Here is a 9,109-nt window from a genome sequence, read left to right on the forward strand (position 1 = left end):
CCACTCAGTACAGGAGGCACAGGGCTGAGGAACCATGAGGATGTTTCAATTTATTTTTAAATTAGAAGAAAAAAATGCACATAATCCTGCTTGGACGATGTTCATTTTTATGCCAACATAGTCCTAAAATACAATTTTTAATATGATTTTTCAAGAGAAAGGGACCATTAAGGCAACACTGCCTAAGGCCACGACAGTCAGGATGTGGCCCTGAGCTCTCCTGGGTGCTTTAGGACCCCATGTGACAAAGCTAAGAAGTGCTCTGATGTCACAGAAACCCATAGACAGGAACACAGAGCTCAAAATGTGTCCCCAGCAGTTGGAAAAAGTGAGCTGATGTCTCGCTTCCTTCTGAGAAATATACTAGACTACTAAATGGTGGAGAAGGTAAAGCCGATAATGGAAACTTTGGGTGACCTGTTCTCTTATAATTTGTTGGGGAAAAGATTCACAAACTTCTCCCAGGGGCTACTCACGGGCTGCATATAAGGGAGCTGCTACAGGGTCCTCGTAGGTTTGGCCTTACGGGGTTTTCCTGGAGTGTCCAGGGGGCCTCCGCAGAAGGGACTCCCAGGGTCCTGAGCAGGCGTAGAAGGTGTGCAGGGCCAGCTGAGGCAGGGACACGTGCGGCAAGGAAAGGAGAGCCAGGCGAGTGGACGCCACAGCGGGGGTGGGAGCATCTCCCTGAAGGGGAAATCTTCCAGGCTGAAAGACAGTGAAGCCCATGTGCAACAGTGTCAGTCAGCGAAGAGCTTTCCTGTTCCACTGACCTCCCTCATTCCTGCAGAGAGCTGTGAGCAAGGGTGGGAGGCCAGGACAAAGGGAAAGAGCAACCTCCCTGCGGCCCACCCTGTGCAGGCGTCTGACCTGCATCAGGCCCTGGCTGGGGCAAGGAAAAGAATTAACCTGTATGAAGTTTTGGAATTTTTATTATTATGTGGGATTGGGAATTACAAATTTCAGAATCAAGACAATTTTAAACGACCATATAACTTTTTATTAAGTGAGCAATACAAAGTCATGTCTGAGGTTTGTTCCAGGGGCTGCTTCCCCTCACTGATTAGTTTTAAAGGAACCATGGGAGACAAAAAAAAAAAAAAAGGCAATTTGTTCAGTATCATTCATTTCAGCAACAATATTCTGAAACAGTTAATAACCTCAGACATGGTTTCACAAATTCAGATTTCTTATCACTTGGATATTCATGATTTCATACTGTTGAATAATCATTGTTCACGTGAACAGGCAAATAAAAGGAGCACAGAATTTAGTTCAGGATTCTACGTGCCAAGTCACGAGAGAGGGGAAAGAGTCCCCGAAGAGCCTGTGGTAAAGAGGGAAGTGCCAGCCAATGATAACATGACATCCAGGCAGCGGAAGGGGAGCTGGGTGACACTGAGGAAATCCTCATTTTGTGTTGTAGATTGCTGATCTCATCAAACAATCAATCCATTTTTGATACACACAGCATGTGTTTGCTTGTAATCATTTCTGTTTATAGAAAAAATATTTGTGGAAAATATGAAATAGTTTGAAAATTTAGACAACTTAAAACTGAACCCATTTTAGTGTGGAGGAGTTGAATGGAATTGTTTAGCACTCAAAGTGAGTGGTCCAAATATATTATTTTGTTAAATTTTTGCACTGTGTCAATCCTAAAAATTTCTTTCAAATTCTAGGTAATTTTGTTTATATGAAAGATTTGTAAAAAGACTTTTAAAATAACTTTAATAACAATATGACTGAGAAGCCATTTATATATTTAAGTATTCCATATATTTATTTCCCTAATTATCATATAAGCATAAATTCTATTTTCCTAGTAATACAAAGAATAGATTAAGCTAAAGAAAACATAATCCAACATTCATTTCACGAGGAGAATTTAATAAGCATGCTCCATTTCTTACTCTACCATTGAGCATAATGGGTCCCTGATTAGGGAAATAATAGAACTAAGTAGTGATTAACATTTTTTTAACTTAAGGATGCCAACATAGGGTTGCTAGATCAATCTTTTTTTAAAAAATAAGACTTTATTTTTTAGATTAGTTTTATATTCACAGCAAAATTGAGCCAAAGGTACAGAGATTTCCTATAAACTCTCTGCCCCCAAGCATTCATAGCCTCCCTCATTATCAACGACCTCCACCTGAGTGATACAATTTCCACAAGTGATGAAGATTTGCTGCTATGTCATAATCACCCAAAGCTCATAGTTTACATTAGTCACTCTTGCTGTTGTATATCACATGGGTTTGAATAAATGTAATGTAACAATGTGATGAATCCATCATTATGGTATTATACAGTGTATCTTCATTGCTCTAAAAACTCTCTGTGCACCACCCATTCATCTCTCCTTCTACCCTAACTCCTGGCAACTGCTGTTGTTTCGATCATCACCAGTGTTTTGCCTTTTCCAGAATGTCACGTAGTTGGAATGATACACTCTAAAGCCTTTAAAGATTGGTTTGCAATGTTTGAATATGCATTTAATGTCCTCCATGTCTTTTCATGGCTTAATATCTTGATTAAGCAAGCATTTCCCGGTCACCTCATTAGTATTTAATATCCCATAACACTGAGGTAAAACAAAAAAATCCTTTAGATATCTTGAAAATAAATGAAAACTGTTTTTTAAGAACAAATGGTGTTGCAAAAATCATTAGCAGTAAGACTGAAACTAAAATGGAATATAAAGATGATAATGTGGAATACTTTGAAATAAACTTAAGGACGTAAAAGTCTTATATTGAAAACTATAAAACACTGATGAAAGAAATTAAAGGAGACACAAATAAATGGAAAGACATCTGTGTTCATGGATTGGAATACTTAGTAACATTTAAAATGTCCATAGTACCAAATCAATATACAATAATGCATCCCTATCAAAATCCCAGTAGCATCTATTTCATTTTTTCCATCACCATTTATCCCCTTTATGTCCTCTGCCCCTCCCCCCACAGTCACCACTCTGTCGCCCATGTCCACGAGTTCTCTTTTTTTTTCTTTTTTGCTCCATCCCTCCACTCCCACCCACCAGAGCTGTGTGCCTGCTCTCTATCTAGGAGTCTGTCTCTACTTTGCTTGTTAGTTTAGTTTGTTCATTAGATTCCACATATGAGTGAAATCATATGTACTTGTCTTTCTCTGACTTATTTCACTTAGCATAATGTGTCCAGGTCCATCCATGCTGTCCCAAAGGCTGAGATTTCCATTTTTATGGCCGAGTAGTATTCCACTGTGTAACTATACCAGCTTTTTTATCCACTCATCTACTTATGGACACTTGGGCTGCTTCCAAATCTTGGCTATTGTAAATAACACTGCAACAAACATAGGGGTACAAGTATATTCTTTTGAATTAGTGTTTTGGGTTTTTTCAGATAAATTCCCAGAATTAGAATCTCTGGGTCACAAAGCAGTTCCATTTTTAATTTTTTGAGGTAACCCCAACACTGTTTTCCACAGTGGCTGCACTAGTCTGCATTCCCACCAACAGTGCACAAGTTTCCCTTTTCTCCACACCCTCGCCGGCACTTGTTGTTTGTTGATTTGTTGATGGAGCCATTCTGGCAGGTGTGAGGTGATAGCTCGTTGTGGTTTTGATTTGCATCTCTCTGATGATTAGTAACACTGAGCATATTTTCGTGACTATTGGGTTGTCATCTGTATGTCCTCTTTGGAGAGGACCTTTGCCTATTTTATAATTGGCTTGTTTGTTTTTTTGGTATTGAGTTTTATAAGTTCTTTATACATTTTAGATATTAACCCCTTATCATATATATTATTGGCGTACATGTTCTCCCATTCATTTGGTTGTCTTTTCATTTTGTTGATGGTTTCCCTTGCTATGCAAAAACTTTTTAGTTTGATGCAGTCCCATTTGTTTATTTTTTCTCTTGTTTCCCTTGCCCAAGGAGATATATAAGAAAAAAAACTATTGCTATGAGAAATGTCCAAGATTTTACTCCTATGTTTTCCTCTAGGATTTTTATGTTTTTGAGTCTAACATTTAAGTCTTTAATCCATTTTGAGTTTATTCTCATGTGCAATGTAAGAAGGTGGCCTAGTTTCCTTTTTTTTTTTTGCATGTATCTGCCCAATTTTCCCAGCACCATTTAATGAATAGACATTACATGTTTTTGCCTCCTTTGTCAAATATTGACTATGAAGGCATGGATTTAGTTCTGGGCTCTCTATTCTGTTCCATTGGTCTGTATGTCTGTTTTTATGCCAGTACCAGGCTGTTTTGATTACTGTGGCCTTGTAGTATAGTTTGATGTCACATATTTTTACAGAAATAGAAAAAAATAATCCTAATATCCATACGGAACCACAAAGACCCCCAAATAGCCAAAACAATCTTGAGAAAGAAGAGCAAAACTGGAGGCATCGCACTTCCTGATTTCAAATTAAAATAGACATAGACAAATGGAACACAATAGAGCGCTCAGAAATAATCACAGGAGTATTTGATCAACTGATCTGTGACAAGATTGCCAAAAATACACAAGGAGGAAAGGATAGGCTCTTACGGAATGGTGTTGGAAAAACTGGACATCCACATGTGCTCTTACCATGTTCCTCCTTCTCCATAAAAGATTGAGAATGTGGATGATCAGTTGCTAATGCTCAATATTTAATTAGGTTAGGTAGTTGGGGTTGGTGACTAAATAAAAGTCCCATCATTATCTCCAATTTCTAGTTGTGACTTCAGAGATGTATATTTTAAACCTTGGATAATTGAAGGTATAAAATTAGTTCCAGTTCTCAAGAATTATTGGCTGCAAACTTGGCTTCATGTCTACTTAACTGTATGAACGCGGCAGGCAAGTAATTAACTTATATAGGCTTCAGTTCCACTATTTGGGAAGTGTGGGCAACAATGACTAATTCATAGTGTTACAGGAGCTTATCACAGTGTCTGACATGCAGTAAATTCTCAGTGCAAAAGTAAAAGTAGCCCTGGCTTAGTTGGTTGGAATATCATCCCATATGCCAAGAAGATGCAGGTTCAATTCCTGGTCAGGGCACAAACCTAGATTGCAGGTTTGATTCCTGAATGGGAAGAAACTGATTGATATCTCTCTCTCTCTCACTCTCTCTATATACATACACACACATATATATATTTATGTATATATATATACACACACACAAGTAACTATGTGTATATATGTATATATATATCCCTTCATTTCTCTAAAAATGAATAAAACCATATCAAGTAAGGATTAAAAAAAATAAAGTGAAGGTAGCTTTCAATGATGCTGTCGCTGGTATGTGTCCACCACGGTTTGAGGAAAGGATTCTTTCATTTTCTCCTTCCTCCCTCTCTCTTTTTTTAGTGTTTTAAAAATTCTAACCTGTCTGCTATTTCTGGCAAAGCTCCTAGGTAATTGCACCTTTCTTCTGGGTGTTATTTGCCAAGCAGGTGTAAAAGTGCAATGCAATATCGTTTAGTAGAAACCTAATTTTAGGTACTGGATTTGCACTGCTCTCTGTGCGAGCAGGTCCAGCGCTGTACTCGCCCAGCCGTCAAGCCGTGCGACGGAACCCAGGCTGGCAGAGACTACGGCCGGGAAGTGCCAAAGGAGTGAAGTTCCTAATGTCTCACATTTGAGTTAATTTGAGTCTGTTTCCTATGAAAAAGTTTAGATCAGAAGGAATACGTAAATGTGTTCTTACAGTTGTTGGGCAGGGTAAGATCTTCCTCTGCCTCGTTCAGAGCAGATGCAAAAGCCGCTGAGCCATATGAAGCAGAAGGTCTAACGACCATCTGGAGAATGTAACAGGGCGAAGAGCGTGCGGTGCTTTTATTAAAGACGGCGGAGAATCCATCTGATCTGTCCCATCCTTATCATCTGTAAGGTTTTTATAGATAATATTTTCCCTAAAATAAGAGTAAAATTATTAAAGATTGTAAATATTTCCAAAAAATGGTATTTTTAAGAAAATCATAAAAATCCCTGCCAAAGTGCTACTTATAAACATCAAAGGTATTTAAAAAAACAAAACATCTTTTATACTGAATTGTATTTTCTTAGGAAGTGTATCTGGATCCCTGGCCCCCACCCCAAGAATGTTTTGAAGTTTCCAAGGAAAATTCCCAAGATCAACTGACTGGCTTGGAGGTGAAGGGGGAGGAGTAAGTAAAAGAATTTAGGGTGTGGGGAGAAAGGACCATTTTGAAAAGAAAGAAGTGGAAAAAAATAAATGATTTTTAAAAAGCGTTTATTGTAAGCAGTGCTTGTGCGACAGGCACTTGAGCGCTGATGTCATGGACTGTTTCCTTACCATGGTTGTAGGTCATATTCCTTGGCCTTTTGGTCGCTTTCTATATCAGATTCCCTAATGCCAGCCAGACATGCTCCTGGGTGCTCTATTTGTGTGCACTCGCTAATTCCCTTACACAGTGATGCTATGCTGGCGGTCCGGTTATTAACCCCATTTTACAGATAAGAAAACAGTGACAAGAGTTTCAGTTGCTCAGGTCACACAACTAGGAAGCAATAGAGACAGAATATGCTGAATCCAGCCAAGATGAGCTCAGAACTTATGTTATCACCTCTTATGCTTGACCTTTGCCTGGGAAAGAAGCCTTTAGACAAGATGCCTCCATTTCTTGGGCTTCTTCTACCTTATTCAAAAATTGCAGTGGGTGGTGTGACATGAACTCAAGGCTGGTGTGTTCCAGGAGTCTGGAAAACATTGGCGTGGTCCAAGGAGCAAGCAAAAAAATGATGAGCTTTCAGAACACACAACTGATGACGAAAAACAAAGATAATTAGAATGCTTGAGCCTTTGAGAAGGGGAGGCGTTCTGTAATTGTGTTCTAGTGTGTTCATGGAAGAAGAGTCGTTGTCGTCATTGGAGACAATGGAGCCCTTCTTCACTTTATTTCTCCAGAGGAGATTTTTGTGTTTCAGCAAGAAAAAATATTTTTGCCTAAAGCTTGTGACATTTTCAGACTTGTGATGGAAACTGTATACAGTATCATCATTTTCTTGCAAAGTTATCAGGGTAGGAAGAAAATCATGACTATGCTGTTTACTATCCATAAAAACTTAGCTGAGACTTTAAATTTCTTTGAGCCTTGTTTTCTCATCTGCACAGGGCGGGGGAGGCAGTGGTGCATACTTATAAGGCTGATGAGTGTACGGGATGAGTTATGCCTACAGGGGCACTTAGCTTCTCTCCAGCATCTGCTTACTGCTTAATACACTTCGAAGAGCATTCTTCCGATTACTGTTATGACTCTTATCCCCTGGGTCAACGGTGAATCTTTTGACATGCGTGTTGGTCTTCTAATTTGCATGTATTCAAGCCTGGCCAAATCTATCCAGATATCTTTTGTTTAAAACAAAGATGGAAACAGAAATAGTAAAAGTGTTTTGTGATGTGAGTTCACATTGGCCATCCACATTTGAATTTTATATCAGTTGTGACTGTTAATTGAGAATGACTCTATTTCAATGTTAGGAATTCCATAGGAAGCCTGTGCAATCTAATTTTGCGATGAAGTTTTACACTAAGCACAACACATACTTGCACATTTTATGACAGCCATTTAAGTTGAAACACAAGTAAGGAAAGGTGGCTTTATCTGATCTTTGGGTTGAGAGAGAATGCTATATTTATTACCCAGTTAGAATTGTTGAAAATATTTCCAAACCATCTCCTATCCTGTGCATCAATGGCCCCATGTAAACCAAATAAGCAACCAAATAATTACATAGATGTGCTACTAGCCTCTGCTTCATTCTCACTAGCTAAGGAAATATTTGAAAAGTTCAGGTTAACAGCATGAGCTGAGAGTTAAATATGTAATATTTTGAATGACTTCTGCTAAACTTATTTCCAATATTTTAAATAATTAAATATATGAGTAGTATTTTCTCCTGAATTAAGTTGCTACAGATACAATTTTAACTTATTTTTTTCCTCTTTGCCATAAGAGACACAGGAAGGTAAAATCCAGGTATGTTTTTTTCCCCAAAACAAGATTTAATTTTCCTGGCCAGTGTGGCTCAGCTGTTGAGCATCGACCTATGAACCAGGAGGTCAGGGTTTGATTCTGGTTTCAGGATCTATCCCTAGTAGGAGGCATGAAGAAGGCAGTTGGCCAATGACTCTCTCTCATCATTGATGTTTCTCTCTCCCTCTCCCTTCCTCTCTCTGAAATCAATAAAAACATATTTTTAAAAAAGATTTAATTTGCATGGACAATGCAAGTCTGTCTACTGTAGCTTGGGACTTTGGTTTTTGTAGGTTTTTTTCCCTTTCTCTCTTTTTTAACCCTCACCCGAGAATATGTTCATTGATTTTTTAGAGACAAAGGAAGGGGAAGAGGGAGCGACAGAGAGGGGAGACAGAGAGAGAGAGAGGTGTGTCAGAGAGAAACTGATCAGTTGCTTGGGGTGGTTTTTATACTTTTGATTAAAGATTAACACTCTTTAAGATTCAAAATAGTTGTTTGCATAACTTGAATTTTGTTTGTTTGCTTGTTTGGGCAAATACTGAGCTTAAACAAATTGCGTTTATATAGTATATCCCACTACAGTGTAAAGTCTGTGAAGACAGGAATTTTGTCAAGCTCTTCACAGTGCCTGGAACAGCACCAACATGTAATAGGTATGCAGTCCTTACCTGTTGAATGAGTAAGTCAGGGTATCTCAACGTTGGCACTACTAATATTTCCTGGATGATTCTTTGCCGTGGGCAGCTGCCCCCCGCGTTGCTGGATGTTGAGCAGCATCCTTGGCCTCCTCTCTAGATGCCAGTAGGTGCCAGTGCACCAGGCCAAGCTGTGACAATTAGAAATGTCTCCAAACATTGCCAAATGACTCCTGGGGAAGGGAAGGGCCCTAATCGCCCTGTATTAAGAACCACTGCAGTAAACGAGTGGATTGCCTTGGCAGGTAGAAGGAAGTCTTCACAACTGTAAGCTCCTGGCCAGAAAAAAAAAAAAAAATTTGAGGTCTGGGGAGAAACAAGATGGCGGCGTGGGTAACCACGGACCTGCCGCCTCCCGCAACCACATCAAAATTACAACTAAAATACAGAACCACCATCACTCAGAGCCTCCTGAAATCTGGCT

The 9,109-nt window shown here is 39.0% G+C and overlaps 1 long non-coding RNA gene across 1 annotated transcript; it reads right to left on the minus strand.

The window, feature by feature from the left end:
- Window positions 1–636: 636 nt before the first annotated feature.
- On the minus strand, window positions 637–8,711 carry LOC107545064 (uncharacterized). Its single transcript, XR_001603986.2, has 3 exons — window positions 8,659–8,711; window positions 5,698–5,902; window positions 637–705 (listed from the first exon to the last, which is right to left on the minus strand). It is a non-coding gene; the product is annotated as an uncharacterized LOC107545064 (long non-coding RNA).
- Window positions 8,712–9,109: the final 398 nt, after the last annotated feature.

This window comes from Miniopterus natalensis, chromosome 15 (assembly GCF_054644295.1).
Source record: "Miniopterus natalensis isolate mMinNat1 chromosome 15, mMinNat1.hap1, whole genome shotgun sequence".
NCBI lineage: Eukaryota > Metazoa > Chordata > Mammalia > Chiroptera > Miniopteridae > Miniopterus > Miniopterus natalensis.